Source organism: Manis pentadactyla, chromosome 7 (genome assembly GCF_030020395.1).
Source record: "Manis pentadactyla isolate mManPen7 chromosome 7, mManPen7.hap1, whole genome shotgun sequence".
NCBI lineage: Eukaryota > Metazoa > Chordata > Mammalia > Pholidota > Manidae > Manis > Manis pentadactyla.
In genome coordinates, this window is record NC_080025.1 from 124162192 (window position 1) to 124189558 (window position 27367).

The following is a 27367-nucleotide window of genomic DNA, read 5'->3' on the forward strand; positions in this document are numbered from 1 at the left end:
TAATTTGCCTTTTCTCATTTGGCACACCAACATCTGAAAGTCCTTCACATACTAGAAAAATCCTCCATCTCCTCATGTAAAACCTGAAATCACTACATTCTGTCTGTCACAGTTTCCCCAGAGGCTAGTTCCTGAGTATCAGATACATGTTCCACTAGTTAGATGGACCTGCCCTGGATGATGAATCTGGATGTAATGCCATAAGGAAGGTTGGACCATGTGGAACCTGTTTGACTAATAGGTCATAGTAGCTCTGTCGGTTTCCAGAACCAGTGGCAGCATCTCATAGCAGCAGCAAACAGAGCCAAGGGTCAGACAAGTTGCATTGTCTGGTTCCTGTGGCTCAAGATTCTGGTTTTTCACTGGGTAGGTTTTCTTGCATGATATTGGGCATTGCCTCCAAGCTTGAACTTTTGGCCCTGAGGATAGACTGTGAGCCAAGGACACTCCTTAAACAAATTCTTACATCACCAAATCAGAAGCCTAACTAATGAGAGTTCAATTATGGAATGGGAAGGAAAATACAGAGTAATCAGTATCTATCATGGAAAATGGTATCAACTTCATGTTTTTTATGTACCCTGGTTCCTTCATTGATATAGGACTGGGATGAAGAAAAATTGATTGTCAAAATGAATATTAGACTTAGATAGAATTTATATTTTTTGTCAACATAATGTTTTATATTTACTTTTTATATTTAGAGAGAAAAGACTTATTTGGAAGCGAAATATATTGAATGCTCCAAAATGATGTGAAGTGTTTTGATGTGGAAACATAAATGTGCCAATGGATATTTAAGAATTAAAGTCACTTATGGATTTCAAGTGTATTTATACGCATGCAAAACTATTTTTGGGGTTTCATCTTAACTACCAGTTAAATTAAAAATTTCAAGGTACCTGAGGATATCTACATAAATTACAGCTATAATGTTGTCAAGATTATTTTTTGCTTTTATGGTGATAACCCTTGCAAACACTTAGTGTGAGGTGATTCATTATAGGTGTTTGTTAAATGTGAGTTTAAATAATTTATAGTCAGACTATGCTAAATTACCCTAGGTTATCTGCAAATTCCAAACAATACCCAGAAGTAGGAAAATACTTGAAATGCAAATGCTGGTAATGGCATGTGGCTGCAGTTGCCAGAATACTAGTCTCCCATTTCTAATCTTAAAGTAGTGGATTGTAGCTATTTCTGTGTCCAGCCTCACTGTGGATATGGTCGGCCACTTCTGTGATGGGAACCTAACAAAGCAACAATGGCCCCCTCTTTAAAAAAAGGCTCTAGGTCAAGAGCCTCCTGTCCAGCACCCATTTTTATATGCATTGTTTCATATTATGAGAGGAGTGTTGAGAGGTAAGATTCCTGAATCGCTCGTCTTGGAAGAAGCACAGCTCTGCACATTGACTGCCCTTTTCTTCATATTGTGCATGTGGCCCTGTCCTTGCCCATGAGAACAAGCCTAGAATTTCATTGGTTCCTCTCCTTTAAGGCTATCCCATCAGATGTGAGATTGTTATTTACTGAATTAAAATAAAATAAAACAAACGAAAATATTTTTTAGTCTAGTTGAGCTAATGGAATATTATGTATCTGATTGATTATATGTGTAAAAAAATTTTTTTAATGATGTAATCTTTGAATATAATCCAGGCTTTTCATTCTCAAGCTGTATGTATGTGTGTGGTGATATAAAAATGTGCCTTGTAAAATGTCCAAATATATAAACTGACATTTGTATTTTCTTATAGCAAATATGATTACAGGTATTACACAATCACAAATGCTTAAAAATATCAGTCTTAACAGTCTTACTCTTGTCTACAGTTAACATACCATTTTAACTTTTAAAAATAAACAATTTTCAAACTAGAGTATAGTTACTACAAATTATATTTGATATAACAAAATTATAATGGTAATAATTGGATGATTTTATTATTGCATTCATGTAAATAACAAATGAGATATTTGGTTCTTTTAAATAGATTTTATATTAATCATGACAAAATGTGTTTGTTGGGAGTTGGCTAAAGATGAAGAATTAAATAATTGATAGGTACTAAAGTTACTAATTGTCTTAAATTTTAGAAAAGTTTCTGATACTATTTCTTTAGTTGTTACAGATTACTTCAGTCATTACAAATAACTACTCTGATTTAACTTCTAGCACATTCTGAAAAAAAAACCTGTCCATGGTGTTTAATAGTATTTTTTAGTTTCAGTCACACCTGGCCTCTGAATTTTGGTTTTGTTGACCCAGAACTTCCTTGATTGCCCAACTTAATTCAGGTGTAGTTTACCTAACACAAAATTCACCATTTAATCTCCAGTGTAATCAAGATATAGGATAATTCCATAACTCCAAAAAGTTCCCTTTTAACCTTTTGCAGTCTTGCCTCCCACCCTGAGTTCCAGAGAAGCATTAGTGTTCTCTATTTCATTATCATTTTCTCTTTCTAGAATTTTGTGTTTTGTTACTACTTACTATTTTCTTTCACTTAGTACTATGCTTTTAATTTTTATCCATATTGTTGCATATATCATTAGTTTGTTAACTTTATTTACTGAATAGTATTCCATAATGTGTTTAACCATTCACTAGTTAATGGTCATTCGGTGGTTTCCAGTTTTGGGCTAAGATGCTGCTTTGAACATAAGTATACAAGTTTTTTAGGTAAATGTTTTATTTCTCTTGGCCAGCCAGTCTCTTGAAATACTCTTTCTCTGCCTTTAATGGCATCACTCCATGATTTTATTTCTATTTACTTCGTGCTTTGCTTTCTAATTTCATTGTTCTCTCCTCAGACATTATGTGCTAAAGGTTACACATCCCAATCTTAAATCTCCTCTCACACTTGAGCAATTTCATCTGCATCTTGGGTTTAATTATCTCTTATATAAGGTTAATTCAGATTTATATTTGCAGCCTAGGATTTCTAAGCACAAAGCTATTTATCTAACTGCCTATTTGACATCACCTATTGGCCTTCTCTAAAGCATCTTAAAATCAACATGTCCAGAAGTTTTATGATTATTCACCCCACTAAAGCTGGTTCTTTCCCTTTTCCCCCCAGCTGTACAATTTAGATAACAATAAGTGTTCTTTCACACCATCTTTGTGTGTTTGTGTTAGAGAGATCATCTTGGTAGCATCTGAAATAATCTCCCCATATCCAACCACAGCTCCTTTCCAGTCTTTTCTTCACATAACTGAGTGATCTCTCAAAACTCAAACTGATCATGTCAATTCCTCATTTCCTATTTTCTGCTTAAAGTAAAATCATTGGCTTTAAATTGCTTATATGCTAAGAATCTGATTCCTTAATATGTTAAAGATTTCACAGAAAGGTTCCTATTAAACTTACTTAGACTCCTTTTGAAGGTTTCTAATCTCACTTTCACATAGCCAAGTAACTGCCTTCTTTCAGTGTCTCAAACCTAACAGACCTTGCTGACCACTGAGCCTTTGTACATGTTATTCCCTCTGCTGACCACTCCAAACCTCTCTTCCATTTGCTATTCTGCCTTCTGATTTGGCCACAGAGTGCCACTTCTTACCAAGCTGTATTATATTCTCTAGGAGCACTAAGAACCTTTCCTTCATATAACTGTGGTATAACTGCAGTTGTTTTTGAGGTTTTTTTGATTAATGTCTGTCTCTCAAACAGTCCATCAGATCCCTGATATCCAGGATCCTGCAGATTTGGCTTATCCTTCCATCTCATCATAAATCAAAGTCAATGGCACGTGTCAAATACTTATGGGTTATCTTAATGAGTAAATACAAAAGATTTAATAGGATTTGATGAATGCATGACATGAAAAGGATTGTTTCAAGTTTCCTGGTTTCAGATATGGGGAAGAATAAGGAATCACCTAATGGAGACAAGTGATAGAAGAGGGATAATAGGTGTAGAAAATTAGAAAATGAGTGCTATTCCCTTGTCTCTTATCATATAAATGCATGACATTATTTGAAATAATATTTTCCATAAATAATGAAAGATGATGTGCCTTACATGTAGAAATTTTCATATATAGCAAAGGTTTAGAGTGCACATCCCAGAAATAGCTTGAAACTATTATCATTTTGTTTCACCACTCTCTCCTATCTCTACCTAGTATTTCATGTTATCAAAAAAGTATATCATACACATATAACTTATCTGGATTAGGGCACCATTAAATAAAGAAATAACTAATACATGATGTAAATAATTGGGAAGGCATCAGATATAAGTGGAACGTCAAAGATGAAACAGTATTTAAAAGTCAGTAAACAGTATCAATCATACTGCTGTCACCCTAGGCGAAAACTAAGGAGGAGCTGATCAGCAGAGACCAATTTTGCAGGTATACAGGAGACCTGATGTTGAAGCGCGTTCAGTGTCCTATGTATGCTTTAAACATTTAAGGCAGTAGTTCCCAGTGGAGGTTTCCCTGCTCAGGTGCAACATAGTTTGAAGAGCCTGTGCTGTGTGTTGAAGCATCACAAATGGCATGCTTTGACAGCTAGGCTACTTGTTGAATAATTTCTCTGTCAAACATTCAAAACCAAATGGCACAGATGTTAAGGTGCATGCATATGCAGTGAAAATATCCTACTGAAGGGCAACAAAAAGTTCTTCATGTTCAAAAGTTTGAAGGATAGATTGCTCTGAAATATAGCAGTTAAATTTAAAAACCATATGTCTACCTATAATTATGTTAGCCCTTTTGTAGCAAATGCTGATTAAAATTGCAAAACCTAATGACATAATTTTAAATAACAAAATAAAAAAGAATCTTTGCTAAATCTCTAGTTCTCATTAAAGTTCAACAAAAATATATTAAGTTTATAAAATATTCTGGCTTGTAAGTGGGGAGGGTAATGAATCAGACATAATACTTTGCTTTAAGCATCTTTCAAAGTGTTGTCTATCAGAAAAAGAAAGAGATAGACAATTTCGACTGAGGGTTCTGACCATGGTGAGAGGGATAAAGTGTTCCTACTTGGTAGTACCCAGGAGGAACACTCAGCACAGCCTTGAGGGATCAGGGAAGGGTTGATTCACAGATGAACTAATATTTAAACTAAACCATAGAGGAGAATTAGGAGTTAAAAGAAGTTAAGAGGAAGGGCCTAGAGAATATCATGTAAAAGCGCCAGTGTTGAGACAAAAACATTAGAAGACTTCTAAGTAGTGAGACACTGTTGGATTTAAAAATAAAGGGAGAATTGCCTCCAAAAGGAAGCCAGAGTTTCCAGATTCAAAGCACTTTCCAGATTCAAATTGTCCTCTGTGCCACATTAAGATGTTTGGATTCTAATCTTATGGTAATTAGATTTTTAGAGATTCTAATAAGAGTGACATGATAAGATAATTCCAGAGTCTAATATGTGAATAGAATTGAATGATGATTAGCATTTAATACAGCTCTGTGTGACAGAGATCAGACCATAGTGGACTCACCTCATGAAGGTCTTCTGCATGTCAAAGGTGTGTGTGTGTATTAGTGATTGTTTTATTTAAAAATATTTTATTGCAAATAGAATGCAAAGCATTCATTTTAGGGACTACAACACACCACACACTCCAAAGGACAAATCAACCAGACAGAAAATAAGTAAAGAGACAGAAGCACTGAACAACGTATTAGAACAGTTGGACCATATGGACATCTACAGAGCACTCCATCCAAAAGCAACAGGATACACATTCTTCTCAAGTGCAGATGGAACATTTTCAAAAATAGATCATATATTAGGACAAAAAAAGAACCTCAGTAAATTCAAAAAGATGGAAATTATACCAACCAGCTTCTCAGACTCACAAAGGTATGAAATTAGAAATAAATTATAAAAGAAAACAAAAAAGCCTGAAAACACATGGAGGCTTAAAAACATACTCCTAAATAATTAATGGATCAATGACCAAATAGAAATAGAGATCAAGCAATATATGGAGACAAATGACAACAATGATTCAACAACACAAAATCTGTGGGATGCAGCAAAGGCCGTGCTAAAAGGGAAATATATAGCAATACAGGCCTACCTCAGGAAAGAAGAACAATCCCAAATGAACAGTCTAAACTCACAATTAATGAAACTAGAAAAGAAGAACAAATGAAGCCCAAAGTCAGTAGGAGGTACATAATAAAGATTAAAGCAGAAATAAATAAAATTGTGAAGAATAAAACAATAGAAAGAATTAATGACAGCAGGAGCTGGTTCTTCAAGAAAATAAACAAAATAGATAAATCCCTATCAAGACTTAACAAAAAAAAAGAGAGTCTACACACATAAACAGAATTGGAAGTGAGAGAGGAAAAATCATTATGGACAACACAGAAATAGAAAGAATTATGAGAGAATACTATGAAAAATTATATGGTAACAAACTGGTTAACCTAGAGGAAATGGACAACTTTCTAGAAATATACGACCTTCCAAGGCTGACCCAGAAAGAAACAGAAAATATGAATAGACAAATTACCAGCAAAGAAATTGAATTGGTAAACAAAAAACTACCTAAGAACAAAAACCACTGGACCAGATGGTTTCACTGCTGAATTTTATCAAACATTTAGTGAAGACCTAATACCCATCCTTCTTAAAGTTTTCCTAAAACTAGAAGAGGAGGGAATACTCTCAAACTCATTCTAGGAGGCCAACATCACTCTAATACCAAAACTAGGCAGAGACCCCACAAAAAAAGAAAATTACAGACCAATATCCCTGATGAAAATAGATGCAAAAATACCGAATTAAAAAATACATCAAAAAGATCATCCATCATGATCAAGTGGGATTCATATCAGGGATGCAAGGATGGTACAACATTAAAAAATCCATCAACATCATCCACAACATAAACAAAAAGGACAAAAACCACATGATCATCTCCATAGATGCTGAAAAAACATTCGACAAAATTCAACATCCATTCTTGATAAAAACTCTCAGTAAAATGGACATAGAGGGCAAGTACCTCAACATTATAAAGGCCATATATGACAAACCCACAGACAACATTATACTTAACAGTGAGAAGTTGAAAGCATGTCCTTTAAGATAGGGAACAAGACAGGGATGCCCACTCTCCCAACTTTTATTCAACATAGTTATGGAGTTTCTAGCCATGGCAATCAGACAACACAAAGAAATAAAAGGCATCCAGATAGGCAAAGAAGAAGTCAAACTGTCCCTGTTTGCAGATGACATGATATTGTACATAAAAAACCCTAAAGAATCCACTCCCAAACTACTAGATCTAATATCTCAATTCAGCAAAGTTGCGGGATACAAAATTAATACACAGAAATCTGTTGCATTCCTATACACTAATGAACTAGCAGAAAGAGAAATTAGGAGAACAATTCCATTCACAATTGCATCAAAAAGAATAAAATACTTAGGAATAAACTTAACCAAGGAAATAAAAGACCTATGCACTGAAAATTACAAGACACACTTAAGAGAAATCAAAGAGGACACTAATAAATGGAAATTCATTCCATGCTCTTGGTTAGTAAGAATTAATACTGTCAAAATAGCCATTCTGCCTAAAGCAATCTACAGATTCAATGCAATCCCTATCAAAATAGCAACAGCATTCTTCAATGAACTAGAGCAAATAGTTCTAAAATTCATATGGAATGACAAAAGAACCTGGATAGCTAAAGCAATCCTGCAAAGGAAGAATAAAGCAGGGGGAATTATGCTTCCAGACTTCAAGCTCTACTACAAAGCCACGGTAATCAAGACAATTTGATACTGGCATAAGAACAGACCCATAGACCAGTGGAACAGAATAGAGAGTCCAAATATAAACTCAAGCCTATATGGTCAATTAATTTATAATAAAGGAGTCATGGATATACAAAGGAGAAATGACAGTCTCTTCAACAGATGGTGTTGGCAGAACTGGACAGCTACATGTAAGATAATGAAATCGGATTACTGTCTAATCCCATAAATAAAAGTAAACTCAAAATGGATCAAAGACCTGAATGTAAGTCATGAAACCATAAAACTCTTAGAAAAAATATAGGCAACAATATCTTGGACATAAACATGAGCAACTTCTTCATGAACATATCTCCCTGGGCAAGGGAAACAAAAGCAAAAATGAACAAGTGGGACTATATCAAACTGAAAAGCTTCTGTACAGCAAGGGATACCATCAGTTGAACAAAAAGACATCCTACAGTATGGGAGAATATATTCATAAATGGCATATCTGATAAGGGGTTGACATCCAAATTATATAAAGAGCTTATGCACCTCAACAAACAAAAAGCAAGTAATCCAATTAAACAATGGGCAGAGGAGCTGAACAGACACTTCTCCAAAGAAGAAATTCAGATGGCCAACAGACACATGAAAAGATGCTCCACACTGCTAATCATCAGAGATATGCAAATTAAAACCACAATGAGATATCACCTCACACCAGTTAGGATGGCCAACATCCAAAAGACAAACAACAACAAATGTTGGTGAGGATGTGGAGAAAGGGGAACCCTCCTACACTGCTTGTGGGAATGTAAACTAGTTCAACCATTGTGGAAAACAGTATGGAGGTTCCTCAAAAAACTCAAAGTAGAAATAACATTTGACCCAGGAATTCTACTCCTAGGAATTTACCCTAAGAATGCATCAGCCCAGTTTGAAAAAAACATATGCACTCCTATGTTTATCGCAGCACTATTTACAATAGCCAAGAAATGGAAGCCACCTAAGTGTCCATCAGTAGATGAATGGATAAAGAAGATGTGGTACATATACACAATGGAATATCATTCAGCCATAAGAAGAAATTAAATCCTACCATTTGCAACAACATGGATGGAGCTAGAGGATATCATGCTCAGTGAAATAAGCCAGGAAGAGAAAGACAAGTATCAAATGATTTCACTTATCTGTGGAGTATAACAACAAAGCAAAAACTGAAGTAACAAAACAGCAGCACACTCACAGAACCCAAGAATGGACTAAGAGTTACCAAAGGGAAGGGGACTGGGGAGGGTGGGTGGGAAGGGAGAGATAAGGGGGAAAATGGGGCATTACGATTAGCACACATAATGTGTAGGGGGGGACATGGCAAAGGCAGTATATACAAAGAAGACAAGTAGTGATTCTATAGCAACTTACTATGCTAATGGACAGTGATTGCAATAGGGTATGTGGGGGGGACTTGATAATGGGGGGAGTTTAGTAACCATACTGTTCAAGTAATTGAACATTAATGATATCAAAATAAATATATATATATATTTCATTGCAGAGTTTTTTTAAAATTACATTTTGGTATCAGTAATCTACAATTACATGAAGATCATTATGTTTACTAGGCTCCCCCCTTCACCAAGTCCCCCCACATACTCCTTCACAGTCACTGTCCATCTGCATAGTAAGATGCTATAAAATCACTACTTGCTTCTCTGTGTTGCACAGCCCTCCCTGTGCCCCCCACGCACTATACATGCTAATCATAATGCCCTCTTTCTTTTTCCCCGCCCTTATCCCTCCCTTCCCACCCATACTCCCCAGTCCCTTTCCCCTTGGTAACTGTTAGTCCATTCTTGGGTTCTGTGAGTCTGCTGCTGTTTTGTTCCTTCAGTTTTCTTTGTTCCTTTACTCCACATATGAATGAAATCATTTGGTACTTGTCTTTCTCCACCTGGCTTATTTCACTGAGCATAATACCCTCTAGCTCCATCCATGTTGTTGTGAATGGTAGGATCTGTTTTTTTCTTATGACTGAGTAATATTCCATTGTGTATATGTACCACTTCTTCTTTACCCATTCATCTACTGATGGACATTTAGGTTGCTTCCATATCTTGGCTATTGTAAATAGTGCAGCGATAAACATAGGGGTGCATCTGTCTTTTTCAAACTGGAGGGCTGCATTCTTAGGGTAAATTCCTAGAAGTGGAATTCCTGGGTCAAATGGTATTTCTATTTTGAGCATTTTGAGGAACCTCCATACTGCTTTCCACAATGGTTGAACTAATTTGCATTCCCACCAGCAGTGTAGGAGGGTTCCCCTTTCTCCAGAACCTCGCCAACATTTGTTGTTGTTTGTCTTTTAGATGGTAGCCATCCTTACTGGTGTGAGATGATATCTCATTGTGGTTTTATTTTGCATTTCTCTGATGACAAGTGATGTGGAGCATCTTTTGATGTGTCTGTTGGCCATCTGAATTTCTTCTTTAGAGAACTGTCTATTCAGCTCCTCTGCCCATTTTTTAATTGGATTACTTGCTTTTTGTTTGTTGAGGTGTGTGAGCTCTTTATATATTTTGGAAGTCAGCCCTTTATCGGATCTGTCATTTTCGAATATATTCTCCCATACTGTAGGATACCTTTTTGTTCTATTGATGGTGTCCTTTGCTGTACAGAAGCTTTTTAGCTTGATATAGTCCCACTTGTTCATTTTTGCCTTTGTTTCCCTTTCCCTGAGAGATATCTTCATGAAGAAGTCACTCATGTTTATGTCCAAGAGATTTTTGCCTATGTTTTTTTCTAAGAGTTTTATGGTTTCATGACTTACATTCAGGTCTTTGATCCATTTCAAATTTACTTTTGTGTATAGGGTTAGACAATGATCCAGTTTCATTCTCCTACATGTAGCTGTCCAGTTTTGCCAGCACCATCTGTTGAAGAGACTGTCATTTCCCCATTGTATGTCCATGGTTCCTTTATCATATAATAATTGGCTGTATATGTTTGGATTAATGTCTGGAGTCTCTATTCTGTTCCATTGGTCTGTGGCTCTGTCCTTGTGCTGGCACCAAATTGTCTTGATTACTGTGGCTTTGTAGTAGAGCTTGAAGTTGGGAAGTGAGATCCCCCCTCTTTAATCTTCCTTCTCAGGTTTGCTTTGGCTATTCAAGGTCTTTGGCGGTTCCATATGAATTTTTGAACTATTTTTTCCAGTTCATTGAAGAATGCTGTTGGTAATTTGATAGGGATGGCATCGAATCTGTATATTGCTTTGGGCAGGATGGCCATTTTGATGATATTAATTCTTCCTAGCCAAAAGCATGGGATGAGTTTCCATTTGTTAGTGTCCTCTTTAATTTCTCTTAAGAGTGTCTTGTAGTTTTCAGGGTATAGGCCTTTCACTTCCTTGGTTAGGTTTATTCCTAGGTATTTTATTCTTTTTGATGCTATTGTGAATGGAATTCTTTTCCTGATTTCTCTTTCTATTGGTTCATTGTTAGTGTATAGGAATGCAACAGATTTCTGTGTGTTAATTTTGTATCCTGCAAATTTGCTGTATTCCAATACCAGTTCTAGTAGTTTTGGAGTGGAGTCTTTAAGGTTTTTTTTATGTACAATGTCATGTTGTCTGTAAATAGTGACAGTTTGACTTCTTCTTTTCCAATCTGAATTCTTTGTATTTCTTTGTTATGTCTGATTGCCGTGGCTAGGACCTCCAGTACTATGTTGAATAGAAGTGGGGAGAAGTGGGCATCCCTGTCTTGTTCTCGATCGTAGAGGAAAAGCTTTCAGCCTCTCGCTGTTCAGTATGATGTTAGCTGTGGGTTTATCATATATGGCCTTTATTATGTTGAGGTACTTGCCCTCTATGCCCATTTTGTTGAGAGTTTTTATCATGAATGGATGTTGAATTTTGTTGAATGCTTTTTCAGCATCTATGGAGATGATCATGTGGTTTTTGTCTTTCTTTTTGTTGATGTGGTGGATGATGTTGATGGACTTTCGAATGTTGTACCATCCTTGCATCCCTGGGATGAATCCCACTTGGTCATGGTGTATGATCCTCTTGATGTAGTTTTGAATTTGGTTTGCTAATATTTTGTTGAATATTTTTGCATGTACGTTCATCAGGGATATTGGTCTGTAGTTTTCTTTTTTGGTGGGGTCTTTGCCTGGTTTTGGTATTAGGGTGATGTTGGCTTCATAGAATGAGTTTGGGAATATTCTCTCCTCTTCTATTTTTTGGAAAACTTTAAGGAGAATGGGTGTTATGTCTTCCCTGTATGTCTGATAGAATTCTGAGGTAAATCCGTCTGGCCCAGGGGTTTTGTTCTTGGGTAGTTTTTTGATTACTGATTCAACTTCGTTGCTGGTAATTGGTCTGTTTAGATTTTCTGTTTCTTTCTGGGTCAGCCTTGGAAGGTTGTATTTTTCTAGGAAGTTGTCCATTTCTCCTAGGTTTTCCAGCTTGTTAGCATGTATGTTTTCATAGTATTCTCTAATAATTCTTTGTATTTCTGTGGGGTCCATTGTGATTTTTCCTTTCTCATTTCTGATTCTGTTGGTTTGTGTTGACTCTATTTTTCTCTTAATAAGTCTGTCTAGAGGCTTATCTATTTTGTTTATTTTCTCGAAGAACCAGCTCTTGGTTTCATTGATTTTTGCTATTGTTTTATTCTTCTCAATTTTATTTATTTCTTCTCTGATCTTTATTATGTCCCTCTGTCTGCTGACCTTAGGCCTCATTTGTTCTTCTTTTCCCAGTTTCAATAATTGTGACATAAGACTATTCATTTGGGATTGTTATTCCTTCTTTAAGTATGCCTGGATTGCTATATACTTTCCTCTTAAGACTGCTTTTGCTGTGTCCCACAGTAGTTGGGGCTTTGTGTTGTTGTTGTCATTTGTTTCCATATTTTGCTGGATCTCCATTTTAATTTGGTCATTGATCCATTGGTTATTTAGGAGAGTGTTGTTAAGCTTCCATGTGTTTGTGAGCCTTTTTGCTTTCTTTGTACAATTTATTTCTAGTTTTATACCTTTGTGGTCTGAAAAGTTGGTTGGTAGGATTTCAATCTTTTGAAATTTACTGAGGCTCTTTTTGTGGCCTAGTATGTGGTCTATGTGCACTTTAGAAAATGTGTTTCCTGTTTGTTTTGGATGTAGAGTTCTATAGATGTCTATTAGGTCCATCTGTTCTAGTGTGTTTTTCAGTGCCTCTGTGTCCTTACTTATTTTCTGTCTGGTGGATCTGTCCTTTGGAGTGAGTGTTGTGTTAAAGTCTCCCAAAATGAATGCATTGCGTTCTATTTCCTCCTTTAATTCTGTTAGCATTTGTTTCACATATATTGGTGCTCCTGCATTGGTGGCATATATGTTTATAATGGTTATATCCTCTTGTTGGACTGAGCCCTTTATCATTATGTAATGTCCTTCTTTATCTCTTGTTACTTTCTTTATTTTGAAGTCTATTTTGTCTGATACTAGTATTGCAATACCTGTTTTTTTCTCTCTGTTGTTTGCATTAAATATCTTTCTCCGACCCTTGACTTGTAATCTGTGCATGTCTTTGGGTTTGAGGTGAGTCTCTTGTAAGCAGCATACTGATGGGTCTTGCTTTTTAATCCATTCTATTACTCTGTATCTTTTGATTGGTGCATTCAGTCCATTTACATTTAGGGTGATTATTGAAAGATATGTACTTATTGCCATTGCAGGCTTTAAATTTGTGGTTACCAAAGGTTCAAGGTTGGCTTGTTTACTTTACTGTCTAACTTAACTCACTTATTGAGCTATTATAAACAGAGTCTGATGATTATTTCTTCCCTTCTTATTCCTCCTCCTCCATTCTTCATATGTTGGGTGTTTTGTTCTGTGCTCTTTTTAGGAGTGCTCCCATCTAGAGCAGTCCCTCTAAGATACCCTGTAGAGGTGGTTTGTGGGAGGCAAATTCCCTCAACTTTTGCTTGTCTGGGAATTGTTTAATCCCTCCTTCATATTTAAATGATAATTGTGCTGGATACAGTATCCTTGGTTCAAGGCCCTTCTGTTTCATTGCATCAAATATATCATGCCATTCTCTTCTGGCCTGTAAGGTTTCTGTTGAGAAATCTGATGAAAGCCTGATGGGTTTTCCTTTGTAGGTGACCTTTTTTCTCTCTTTGGCTGCCTTTAATACTCTGTCCTTGTCCTTGATCTTTGCCATTTTAATTATTATGTGTCTTGGTGTTGTGTTCTTTGGGTCCCGTCTTGGGAGTTCTTTGTGCCTCTGTAGTCTGAGCAACTATTTCCTCCCCCAGTTTGGGGAAGTTCTCAGCAATTATTTCTTCAAAGACACTTTCTATCCCTTTTTTCTCTCTCTTCACCTTCTGGTACCCCTATAATGCAGATATTGTTCCTTTTGGATTGGTCACACAGTTCTCTTAATATTGTTTCATTCCTGGAGATCCTTTTATCTCTCTCTGCATCAGCTTCTATGTGTTCCTGTTCTCTGGTTTCTATTCCATCAATGGCCTCTTGCATCTTATCCATTCTGCTTATAAATCCTTCCAGAGTTTGTTTTACTTCTGTAATCTCCCTCTGTACGTCTGTAATCTCCCTCTGGACTTCATCCCTTAGCTCTTGCATATTTCTCTGCAGTTCTGTCAGCATGTTTATGACTTTTATTTTGAATTCTTTTTCAGGGAGACTGGTTAGGTCTGTCTCTGCAGCTCCTCTCTCAGGTGTTGTCTGGACTATCTTAGACTGGACTTAATTTTTTTGCTTTTTCATGGTGATAATGGTGGCTGTAGGCAGGTTACAGGTGTGTCAGCTGGGAGAAGAAAGTCCTTTCCTGCTTGCTGGGTGCCTTGCCCTTCTCCCCTGCCTGTGTCAGTTACTCGCACTCCTGGAGCAGCCACCGGGTTATTCCCCTAAGCTGCTGTGGGTGGGATCTCCGTCAGAGCAGCGCAGAGCCCTGCAGGGAGTGGCAGCCACACCAGGTGCGTTCCTCCATGGTAGCAGCGCCCCTGGTGGGCAGCTGTGTGGTAGCAGCGGCCTTTGGGTCTAGCCCACGTGGCTGTGCATTGGTCTGGGATTCTGGTCGGCTGCTGGGATCCCACCTGCTCCCTCTGGCTCTGCTGCAGGAGCCCCACGCGGGCCTCTACCGGGCCCCTCTGGCTCCACTGCTGCCGGTGTGTGCGAGCCACACCCGTGCTGTTCGGTCGCCACCGCTGCAGGCTCACACAAGCATCTCCTGGTCCCCTCTGGCACCATTGGTGCACACGATCTGCTCTCTGTCCCTTCGGGCGCTGCTGCCCCTGGCACATGCTGCCACTCTCCCGCTACTGGGCCGGTGTGTTGGGGTCCATGCCAGTTGGAGGAACAACTGGCAGGCTGCTTAGTGCCATGAGGGGTTTCAGAGCTGCACTTCCTACCCAGGGTTTAGGGTGCCTAATGTTCCCCGGTATTTCTAGCTGCTGGCTAAGTGTGCTGGGACAACTTCATCCAGCTATGGGGTCCCTGTCTCTTTAAGACTTCCAGAAAGCACTTGCTTTTCTTTTGTCTCAGGGGCGCCAGTTGCGGGGACCTGCCCACAGATTTTGCTTTCCATTTCTCTAATATCCAGCACCCCATGCACCTTGTGTCTGCGCTCCGGGTGTGGATTTCTAGAGCTGGTTGTTTAGCAGTCCTGGGCTTTCACTCCCTCCCCGTTCTGACTCCTTTCTTGCCACCAGGTTCTGGGGTGGGAGTGTTTGGGTCTCGCCTGGCTTGTATCTTACCCCCTTCATGTGATGCTGAGTTCTCGCAGTTGTAGATGTATCCTGGCTGTTGTACTGCATCCACTGGTGTCTCTTTTAGGAATAGTTGTATTTATTGTATTTTCATAAATATATATGTTTTGGTGAGGAGATTTCCTCTGAACTACTCATGCCGCCATCTTCCTGTGATCCCCTCCATTGCAGTTTTTATGGGAACTTTATTGAAACAGCAGATATCAATCTTCTAACAACTCTTCAGTCTGAAATGCTACAATATAGCTCTTGATGTTCTAAGCTAAGATGGCTATTGGAATTCTTGCTAAGATACCCTCTTCCGAAGCATCAGGGAAGAAGAGTGAACCTCTCATCAGTTAAACTTCTTAGAAATCTCATATCATGTTTTCTTGCCTTCTATTAGTCATAAATCTGTCACATGACCCTTCAAGTTGATGGAAAAAAATTGTCACTCTGAGTATAATTGAGGTTCTGCCATAAAACAGGGAGTAGGGAATGGGTTTTCTGTAGGTACTTAGACTCTTCTTAAAAGCAATCCTGGGAGACAGAAGACTACTTAAAAAGCTTTTTTTTCTTTTCAGTAATGCAGAGTAGTTTACATAGTCAGACTATTAGAAAGAAAGTGAAAGATATTTATGAGGTATGATTATGATGATTGTGAATACTTGAACATGGAGAGGATTGAGCAGGAAAGAGGACATCTGGGTAATTCCTGGGTTTCCATTTTGAATATTTGAGTTAGAGAGTATCTGAAGGAACTGGTTTAGATAAAATGATTAATGTGGTTTAAATGAGGTTATGTCTGAAGTACCTGAGAAGAGAAAGAATAGCAGTGTAATTGCTGGCGATGTACTGAAGTCCTTCCTCAAAGGGATCTGAGTTTATAAACTGGTCAAGTCTTGGAATTGACTGAGGGCTGTGACTATCAGTTTTATGATTCAGGTTATACTCTTCTTCACTTGACCCAGAAATTTTCTGCTTACCTAGATCGAGTAAGTATTTAGTAGGCTTACTATCTATTTCATTTCTTGGAATACTGTGCTCAACTAGCCAACTAGTTTTGTGCATGTTACACTATAGTAACTGCTGCTTTGACTCTGCTCTATGTTACAGTGGCCATGATTATTACCTTCCCTTGGCAGTTGGGTGCTGTCACTTGGCTCTTGCCACTCTGGGCTCCAAGTACTTACACTGCATTTAGGTTTAGTGGCCTCAATCCCTGCTCTAAGGTCTGTCTGCTTAGAAGAGTGATCACATAATTCTTTAAGGATGCTGGGGCTCCAGTGGGTAAAATTGCAGTATTTCCAGAATCTCTTGCCTGGCTTTACTGCATCAGCATATCAATAGATGTTTCCAAGGGGTGGAGACAATTAGTTCATCTACCTATCAATAGGTAATTACAAGGGCTGTGGGAGTTTATCTGGATCCAGAGAGGTTGAGTGGAGCTCTCTGCTGCTGCAGCCTGGTCAAGTGAGAGACAGGATGACTGCTTGTAAGAAATAAATGGGTTTCTTAAACTTTATTTCTTCCTGTGACTGATTTTGGTTTCAAATGTGTTTTACCTGTGTCATGAAAGATATGTCTCTGGATACTTCCAGGGTGGGTACAATATTCAGTGCAGAATTCCTGCTTACTTGGCCCATATCAATAAATTCAGCTTATTCAACCTTATGTTCCTTCCAAGTTTATCTCATATCCTTAATATTCATTCCCACACATATTCCCTGGATTTCCCTTTGTATAAATGAGAACAAAAGTAGTATTTTGGAGTGTAGTGCACCTCTTCATGGGTCATACTTTCTACCTCATCTTCAGGGGTCTGCAGGGACTTGAGTTTAATTATAAGTCTAGAAGCATGGAGAGGAATGGGATGGGTCCTCAGGAAAATCAGCAGTGTCTTGTGAGGCAGCTGCCTCAGGGGAGGCCATTACATTTTCCTCAGGCAATGCAGGTTAATCATTTCAGAGGAGAGGTGTGGAGAGACTGCTTCTACTGGCAGAGAAGACTCATCAGAATCCCGCTGCTCGATGTCCTGATGTCCTCATGTCCTCAGCTACATCAGGGTCATACCACATCCTCATTCCAACTTCCAGGATCCCACTTTTCCCTAATTAGTGCCTTCATCATTATAATAGACACCTTGAGGCTGTTCAATTCGTGTTGCAGTTTAGCCACTCACAAGATAATGTTCTGAGTTTGGATTTCAGCCATCTCAGCTCCGTGGCTACAGGATTTTTGGCCTCTTTGAAGGCAGATATAGAAGCTCTCAGGTCATTTATGCAGAGCTTGCGCTGGGAATTTGAGTTCCTCAGCTCATCTTTTTTGTTTCCAACTATGTCCAGTGACCATACAACTTTGTTATATTCATTAGTTTGGCAAAAATATTCTAAAGTATATTCATAGTCACTCAGATTGTTGTTTCTTGTAAGTGTTTGGCTAGTGGTGTTCAATGGAGATATTTTGTGTATTTCTGTTGCCAGATCATGCAATGGACTCTCATTGCTCTACCAGAAATAGAGTAATTTGTGTCTTTATATCTAATCAGATTAAACAATTAATTAAACACATGCCTCCTTTTTGACAGAGCCATTTCACTTGTAGATATCTACCCCAGAAAAATGAGTGACATGTCGCCAAAAGATTGGTATAAGAATGCTCATAGCAGCTTTATTCATAATAGCTACATATTGGTAACAACCCAAATGTTATCGACAGAGGAATGAATAAACAAATTACAGTGTATTTGTTAAGTGAAATATACATAATAAAAGGGAATTAGCATATATGCAACAATAAGGATGAAACTAACAGACATAATGCTGATTAAAAGAAGCTAGTCTTTCATTAGAAAACTAATGAATTAAACCTAATCTAATCTGTGCAAAACTAATCTATGGAAGGGAAAAAAAATCAAAACATTGGTTACCTCTGTATAGAAGGGATTGTATAGGAAGGGATAAGAGGGATCTTTCTGTTTTACATCTTGTTATACGTGTGGTTTACATGCATATCTATTTATCATAGTTAAAATTTATGTCTTTCAACATATGGAAATTTCACTCCAATGAGAATCAGGGAGCTACTGAGTATGCAGGGTTTAAGCAAAACAACAATGGCGAATGGTTGATGTTTGTTAAGGGGGGGTGGTAGGTTTATTGGGGTTCATTATGGTATTTGGTTTACTTTGTGTATACCTGGCGCTGATAGGTGGAGGAAAGCACTGAGGTGTTTTATGAGACCAAACAACCCATTTATGGGGAAAAGTGAGAGCTGAAATTAAATGATATTGTGGTTAGAAAGTGAGGTAAGTGTTTTATTCATTCAGATACAGAGGCTAAAGAGGGGGTGATCAATTAATGTATATATTTGACTGTAAATACAAAATTGTGTTCCAAATTCAAATATGCAAATTTTAAAAATTATCCTGCTATTTTAACCACTCTACCCTTTAAATATAAATAAGAATCATTAAATAGGTTTATGAAAAAAATCTAAGAGGAAGTTCCTGTCTAGTAACTACTATTCGAAATTCCTAGGATATATAGTTGTAAAGAAACACTTTTATGGATGATAGGATATTGGCAGATCATAAATCATGTAAAAACGCTGCTGTCAGTTGGTAGATGGTTTAACTTATTTGGCTTCTCAGAGCTAAGCTTCAGTGTGTATCAGATGCAGAATTTGGCCCTCAGTACTATTCAGTCTTTTCCTGTGTGGTCAGTAATTCAGATTGTCACAAGGAAAGTGCCCTTGACAGAGATGGTAAAGCATATGCGTATGGAAAAAAGAAATGAGGTCCAGGAATTCAATTTGATTTGTGTTTTTTAAGGTACCATAGGAGATGAGATGGCAACAGTTTAACCAGCATTAATTAATTCCATTTTGCAGAGAAAGATTACCAATCCTTATGAAGTAGTTGTGTTCAGAAATAACAAGTATCTTAACTCCTTTAACCCTCAACATAGCCTTGTGAGGTTATTTTTATCACCCTTATTTTGATGATGAGTATTTAATGACTGAGAAACTCGAAGCGATTTTATAAAGGTCAAAGTATTAGTGACAGACCTGGGATGTAAATCTAAGTTTTTCAGTTTCCAAAATCCTTGCACATTCCTTTGGGGCAGGATTAAAATGGATGTCCTAAGTAGTACTGTTAAGAGCAAATCTGAGTACTAAGCTAGTGCTGTGCATTCAAATGAGAAGAGTTCTTGTAGGAATTTAAAGCTTGATTCGACTTTCATACATTTTACCTTTGTTCTCCTAGTCATGCTTATAATTCTAGCTCTATGTATTTCTTTAATTTCATCTGAAAAATTTCAATAGCCTTAGAATGATTTTCACAGGCCTCTTTTGGCATATGGCTATGATTAGGAAGTAAAGACTGGGAAGCTTCATCTTTACCCTCTTTGTTTCACAGGATATTGAGCAAAAGGCAGACCATGATTGGGGAATTCATAAAAAAAATTATGGTGCTTAGCAAACAACATGGATGAGTTAGAGAGCATAGGCTAGAACTATGAAGGAGATACTCTGCAGCTGCAGGAAGCGTGTAGTCACTGGTTATTTTGTGACTTACAGTAATGTGTACTGGGCTCGGAGTGGAGCTGAGCCATCACGGTTTGGGCTGTAGGAGAGGGATCACACTGTCTGTCATGCTTCATGTGCATATGAGTTTTCCATAAAAGTGCTCTTGCAAAGTAAAAGGTAAATCCGAATAGTAATGTGGCTTAATAAAACAGCATTCCAATTCCTGGTATGTCAGCTGCTGCTGTACAGATAACTAGAAAACTGGGATTTGTAGCAGCCCTTCCCCTGTGGTGAGAAGTATTTGATTCTGACTTGTTCATTGCCAGCCAACCAGGCAGCTACTGGAATGATTCTGTCTCTAAAAATGCATTTATGTACTTTTGGTATTTGACTCATATATGATAGTTGGATCCTGGATGGGAAGAAAACCTATGAATGTAAACAATATCGTTGGTGTCAAAAATTGGAGAAGAGTCCAATCCATTTGTAGATTTTCAAAATTAATGCATGAGTGCCAATGTGTAGCTCAGGAATAAAAGAGCAGCAGATGATATAAGAAAAACATCAAAATTTTTATTTTTTTTAACTCTCATCATGAAGAATTGTATTGTTTATAACAGGATGTAACTTCAAAGTGCATAAACTAGAATTTGATAGGGACATATGTTCCCATATAGAGTGGCTTTGCTTAGTTTGTTGTAAATGATTACTTCTTCAAGCTGGATTTGGTGTTTTGTATTGCATCTACTATGATGCAGGTTTAAATGTATCATAAAGTAAGTAGGTTTCCTATGTAGTTAGTTCTCTGTATATCTTTCTTAAGATAAATGGAGGAACCAGAAAAATTATACTGAAGAAGAAGCAGTAATGGTTAATATCTCTTCTAGCAAGTCTGGTAATAATTTTGTTTGGGACACAAGTGGAAACATCCATGTAGTCCAGTATAAGCCAGGGTGGTTCTATCAAGCAGACTCTAACTGTATTTTAGCTCATTAATATTTTGCTCATTGATTTGTACAGTTGGCTGTATAATTTATGTGTACGGTCTGAAATCTAAGTGCTAACCTGGTATTTGACCACGGGAGCCAAAATTACATCGCAAATACTAAGGATTACTAGCGGTAGTGATGATAACTTGGGATACATTGAAATAAGTGAGGTTGGAACCAGAGTAGTACTAAAAGGAAATGAACCAGAGAATGAGAATAGAAGAGAAATGGAGTTTATTTATATATTTGAATTTAATGACTTAGATTTTATTATTCATGTCATTTAACTTGCAACTCACAAGTCATTTTGTAAGGCAAATAAAAAGGTACAGGAAAGCAGTTCTATTAGTCACTTGCTCTTCCTATATGGAGTGAACACTGGAATGCATTCAATCAATCTACAGCTGATACCTTCTCTTTGGGCGAACTTGACACATGCTATAGCTCTGAATTACTCTTTATTCATTTTCTATGCCAATGGATTTAGGATAAGAAACTTCGTCTCTTTGCAACTAAGGAGTCTGAAATAACAGTAAGTTGAGAACATAGAAACTGTGATTGTAATTGTATTATTAACTTATAAAGGGTAGAATTTGATTACTTGACTGAAAACAAGGAAAGCTTTGTGGTTGAAAACAATGCAAAAACTAGTTTTCTCTTATTAAATTTCTATCTACAGAACTGTAATTAATAAGGATTAATAAGAGATGGATAATGGCTCCAAACAGCAGTGGCTGAAGATATAGGGGAAACTTCCAGTATGTACCTCTAAAACATGCAGACCCACATCATATTTTAAAATATATTGCATATTGCATTGACATGATAAAGATTGTACCTTTTCATTAAAAAATATAAAATACATTTAAAATCATTGAATATTATTTTATTAATTGCTCATAGAGCCTTAGCTATATTGGTTTTTAAAATATAAAATCCTTGTGCCACAGTAAAATTTATTGCATATATTGTGATATGGTGGTAAGAATATAATAAGTAGTAGATGTGATTGGTAAGTATATAAAGTTTGGGGATTTTAGACTTAAAAATAATTTAAGTATGTTATACTATTCCATTGTACAATAAAATAACCCCTAATCCAGTCAGCCAGAATAAATATAGTCAGACACTTTAGCCCAACATAGGAGCCCACTATCATGAGTTTATAGTGTATCTTTCAAATCCATTATCTTTATACTGTTACCTTACATTCATACATATGAATTCATGAGCATAATATTATTTCTGTGTTTTAAAAGTGTGATAACTAGCTTTACATTTCATATGTCTTGGCAAATGTTTTAGCCAGTGTTATATTTCTGTATTCTGTTTAAGTAGATATGCATGCATGTCATACATTATTTTTAATCATGATATAGTTTCCTATCCTCTATTTTGTAATTTACTGTTCCACTTAGGTGGGCAATTTATTTGTTCCCAAAGAGGACTGTGTTAAGAACTTTTGTAAAATACCTCCTTTTTCACACAGAGGAGCCTCCAGGACGTACATGCACTGCAGAATTGCTTAGTTTGGTATTTGGATGTGGATATGAATTTTACTAGCTGCCAATGCACAGTTACTCTAATCACTAATACTACGAACAGTAGTATATGAGAGTACTCATTTCTCCAAACTTGTCAACAGTCAATATTGCAAGACTGTAGTTTGCCTGCACATACAGTATTTATGAAATAAAATTTTATGGTTTCCTATGTATACTTTGGTTACTTGCAAAGTTAATATTTATTTCACATGTTTGCAATACTTATGAAAAATTGAAATCCAGTATAGTACATTGGCAAAGCAATTTTATTCTTTCCTCTCACATGTCCATAAAATACCCAAATGTTGGTTCTTTTAATCCCTGGATCAAAATCTAGGGCAAGTCTCACAGTCTTTTAGGTTACTCTCATATAATAAATACATGTGACCTATTTTTGTCTCTTCTAGTTTCAAAACATTCTCACATCAGTATTTAATCTTCATAGTAGATGAAGAAAAATAAGGAACAGGGATAGTTTATTCAAGTGAAACTGAATGGACTTGGTGGTTGGTGGTTTAAGCCTGACTCATGAGGTTCCTTCTGGTTTGCTGAAGGATCTATTGCTGCTTCTGAGGATATCTCACCTTCAGGAATTACTGATAATGATTCCTCTGGCTGGCAGCCTGTGACATGACTCTCAGCTCTTGATTTTGGGTGACACACTTAGCATGGTCTCTTGGTTGAGGTCCAGTGCCCCTCTCAGTGACTGTCTCAGTTCCAGCCCCTCGTGTTTATGTTTTACCCTGAGAAAGCAAGGAAGTTCAGGCTCTGCACGAAGCAATTCCTTTTCTGCAACTGCCGTCAAAGCGGCTAGCCAGCTACTTTCTTTCACGTCCCAAGGCACTGCTCCTTAATGCCAGCCAGATTAGTGCTCCTCAACGAGGAAAGTGCTTTATAGGCTTGAGTCCCACAGCACTACTTTCAGCAAACCGATGTGCTCTCTGATTTACATGCCCCCCTTTTTTTCAGCATCAAGGTCTTTATAACCTTGCTGTAAATGATAGGCCAGAGGTCATAAATACAGGTTTTCCTTCACACTATTTTCAAAACCCTGCTTCTGAATATTAATTTGGCATCTGTTGCCTGGGAACCTTGTCCAAACAGTGAGTGGAGGAAAAAGTTCATTAAAAGAATTCTGTTAGAGGATTTAGGTTTCTTTTTCTGTGTACTGTCTATTCATTGGGTTTACGGTTTTTAATGGATTTGTAAGCCTCATTTATTCTGTGAACAAATAATTCCTGTATTTATTGCATATGGGTTCTCATAGTTTGCAGCTTACATGTTCTTTTGTATTACTAAGGCATTTAATTTAGGTATAGTCGAATCTATCAAATTTTTTACTTTATGAGTCTTCCCAAGATACCAGATCCTTCCATATTTTGTTATATGAAAGATACACTTATTTTGGAGGTATTCAAGACATTTCAGTTCAATTTTCAGTACCAAATATAACCAGATCACTGTGAGAAAAATACTTATACCTACATATTATCTACCTACATATGAATTTCTGTGGAAGTTTAATTTTAAAGAGGGATATGCCTATCAGGAAAGAAGGGCCAATTGTAAGAAATTAAGGATTCACTAAACACTGGGATTGATCAGACTGAGGTATTTTAAAACTGGAAACTAATGAATTTGTTACACTTTTATCCATTGAATCATAAACATTGTGAGACATATTCTCAATGGTGCAAAGGTTTAAAGTAGATACAGAGTGGTTCATTTTTTAAATTTTCTTCTAAAATTTGCTCCAAGCATAAACTTAAAATTTGAGTTCAATCGCTATTTAAATATTGACTTCACTAAAATGGGAATGGATATGGAATAAAAACCCACATGAGCATACTTTGTAATATATTGTAGTTATTATTTACATCAAGGGGGATATTGGCACATATATGTTAAAGATTATCTTGACTAATTATTAGGCTTTCCATTCAGTTTTATCACCCAAATTTTTATTCAAGTCATCACTGTCCTTTTCAATTAGCCTATGTCTATTTTTTTAAGATGGCATCTCAGAGTGAAGGCTGTGCTCTAGTGGAGTTATAAATTGAATAAGGAAGTTATTTCATTTATTTTTCCTAAGATCTTTGGTTTTATTCACAGCTCAATAAGAGTCTTCTCAGTATTTTCGGTGTTAGCTTAACCGAAGTAGTAATAATTACAAAGCTTTTATCAAAGGTCATTCTTTGCTCAGTTGCTGGGACTTTTTGTTTATTAACTATATAAAAATCTTTAACTTCTTTGAGAATGTGGATGTGGGAATTTAAATGGAATATTTATGTAATATCCATTTAGAGTCAGGCAGTATTCAAAATCAGAAAGTATTTCCTGAAAATAATGACGAAGATTGGCACCCTTTGCAAGTATTAGGACATTCAGTTGTCCTATGACTTCTGTCATTTTTCCTGTCAGAACACCTCTGTCAGGGCGCCTGTGGCATTGCGGGTTCCAAGCGGCAGTGTCGGCAGATCAGCCGTTGCCAATGCAGCTGCTCAGCCGCACAGCAAGGTAACGAGGACTATTTGATCTCCTGCTAAAACACGTGTCAGCTTTAGAAGGATAAAATGATAACCTGTAACAGAAATGGCTGTGGTCTTAAATGTAAAGGATTTGTGTGGGAAATTGAAACAGGAATGAGAAGTGAGAATAATAGAGTAGATGGACAAGCTTTTAAGTATACACTCTTGTGTATCAAAGACTAAATATTATGGAATGTCACCTGTCAGAATCATCTACATCCACTATTTCAAAAGGACTTATTTCGAGTTAAAATAAAAAATCATATAAAATAAAATAACTCTCTAAGCATACCTGAAATTCAGGATAAAGCATAAAAATGGAAGGGGAGATGTGAAAAAGAAAGGGTGAATGGGCTGAAAAAGAAGACGAGATTGAAACAGAGGAGCAGGGGAGTTTTCTCTGCTGTCTCTTCTACTTGTAATAGCGAAGCACCCTCTTTTCAGGTGACCGTTACTTAAAATTTCAGAATCTGCTCCTTTTCCATGAAATTGTATACTATACTCTTTACATTACTCTTTGTTGATTATATTTGAATATAATGAATGGTTAAATAATGGTAGAATCATCAAATATTTTTTCTGGGTGTGAAATTAGAAGAAAAGATCCAGAGAAAGTAAAACTTTATAGTGTTAGGTAATTAAGAGCAAAGGTGTATACAAGAAGAGGGACACGTCACCTAAGGTGGGAAAGAAGATTATGAGAGGGCCACAGACGCATTTGCCTTTTTGACATACTTGCCTAAGATAAAGTCATATTCCAGGCTAGTGCCATCAGCACCGAGCTCCTCTCTCTTTCTCCTTCCTTTCCTCTTTCCCTCCCTCCCTCTTTCTTTTCTTTCTCTTCCCCATTCATCTGAATTTGTATTCAAGTGGAAATTGGCTGAGTTCCTAGATGAAGGTTCTACCTGGGGAGATTTCAAGGAGATTTAGCAGAAGAATGAGAGAGGCAATAAAATCTATACTTGTTTCCTTTGTTGCTAGTGACAAATAATGAGCAAGACACGGAGGTCACAGTGACATACTTTTTTCCCCAGGGGTTCCTTGGAGAGAATAAACCTATAGACAGGGTGACTCCAGCTTTGAAGACTGATATATAGTGCATAGAATGCCCATTTTGCAAATAGTATTTTGTATAGATTTATTTCTTGGTCAAGTAGGCATGTTCATTTACTTGGTTAATTTCATGTTTTCCCATTGTCATTAGAAATAACATACAAGTAAGTGATCTCTTTTTCATTCATATGTTTGTGTTTATATTCGTAAATGATCCAGGACAAACGTGTCGAATAAATTTAGCTAGCTGAATGCTCTGAGATGTAATTGCTTGACTTCTGCTAGTGTTAATTAAAACACTACAGCCAGTGTGTCGTACATCAAGGTTAGAGGGTTAGACTAGGCTCCATAGTTTGTAATTCTGGCAAAGAATAAATGTAAGGTGTTTCTTAAAGATTTGAGATTATATTTTTTGGTTTTTGTGCTTTAGGGAAAAACTATATATATATATATAATGGTAAATAATAAAGTTATTAACTAAATGCTTGAAATCTGGTTGCCATGGAAATGTTTCCAAGCTCTGATGAATTTAGGTTTACAGCCATCAGAATAGCACATGAAAAAAAATACTGAATTCAAAGCTGCATATAAGTAATTAGTTTTCATATGCAAACACAGCACTTTAAATTCACAAAACTAATTAGCCACTTTATGATCCAATAATATTTTGTGTGTTTGTTAACCCCATAGGAGTCTTTTATTAGAAATGAATAGCTATTAAAATAGTACCTACTCAGTGGTTCCCATTTTTCAGAATATATTTTATGTACAAATTCAATTTTATTGCATGTATTAAATTCTGAACTGAAATGAATATATCCAAAATAAAATTTTTGCATAAAAATTCACATACTGTATATAGGCTCATTATCTAAAATTTCTGTAACTTCAAATATAAAAGACAATCTAAGTATTTAATAGGAAGGTTAGCTTGACAGTCAGTGTGCTGAGTCAACATGCACTCAGTTGAGTCAGTAGTACACTGTCTTCCTCAGGTCAAAGTGAAAGTGGAATTGAGTGAAGACTGAGTCTATCTGTGTGCACACATGGTTAATGTGTATGTGTGGAGAGTTGTATGAGAAAGGGAGACAGAAACAAAAAAAAGAAGGGAAAGAAGGGAAGAGAAGGGGAGAAAAGGGGAAAGGAGAAAAGGAGAGAGAAAGAGAGAGAAAGAAAGACCTGGGTGGTTTGTAACAAGCTACTTAATTTTTTAGCTTTCTTTATATAGGTTTATTTTCATTAATTA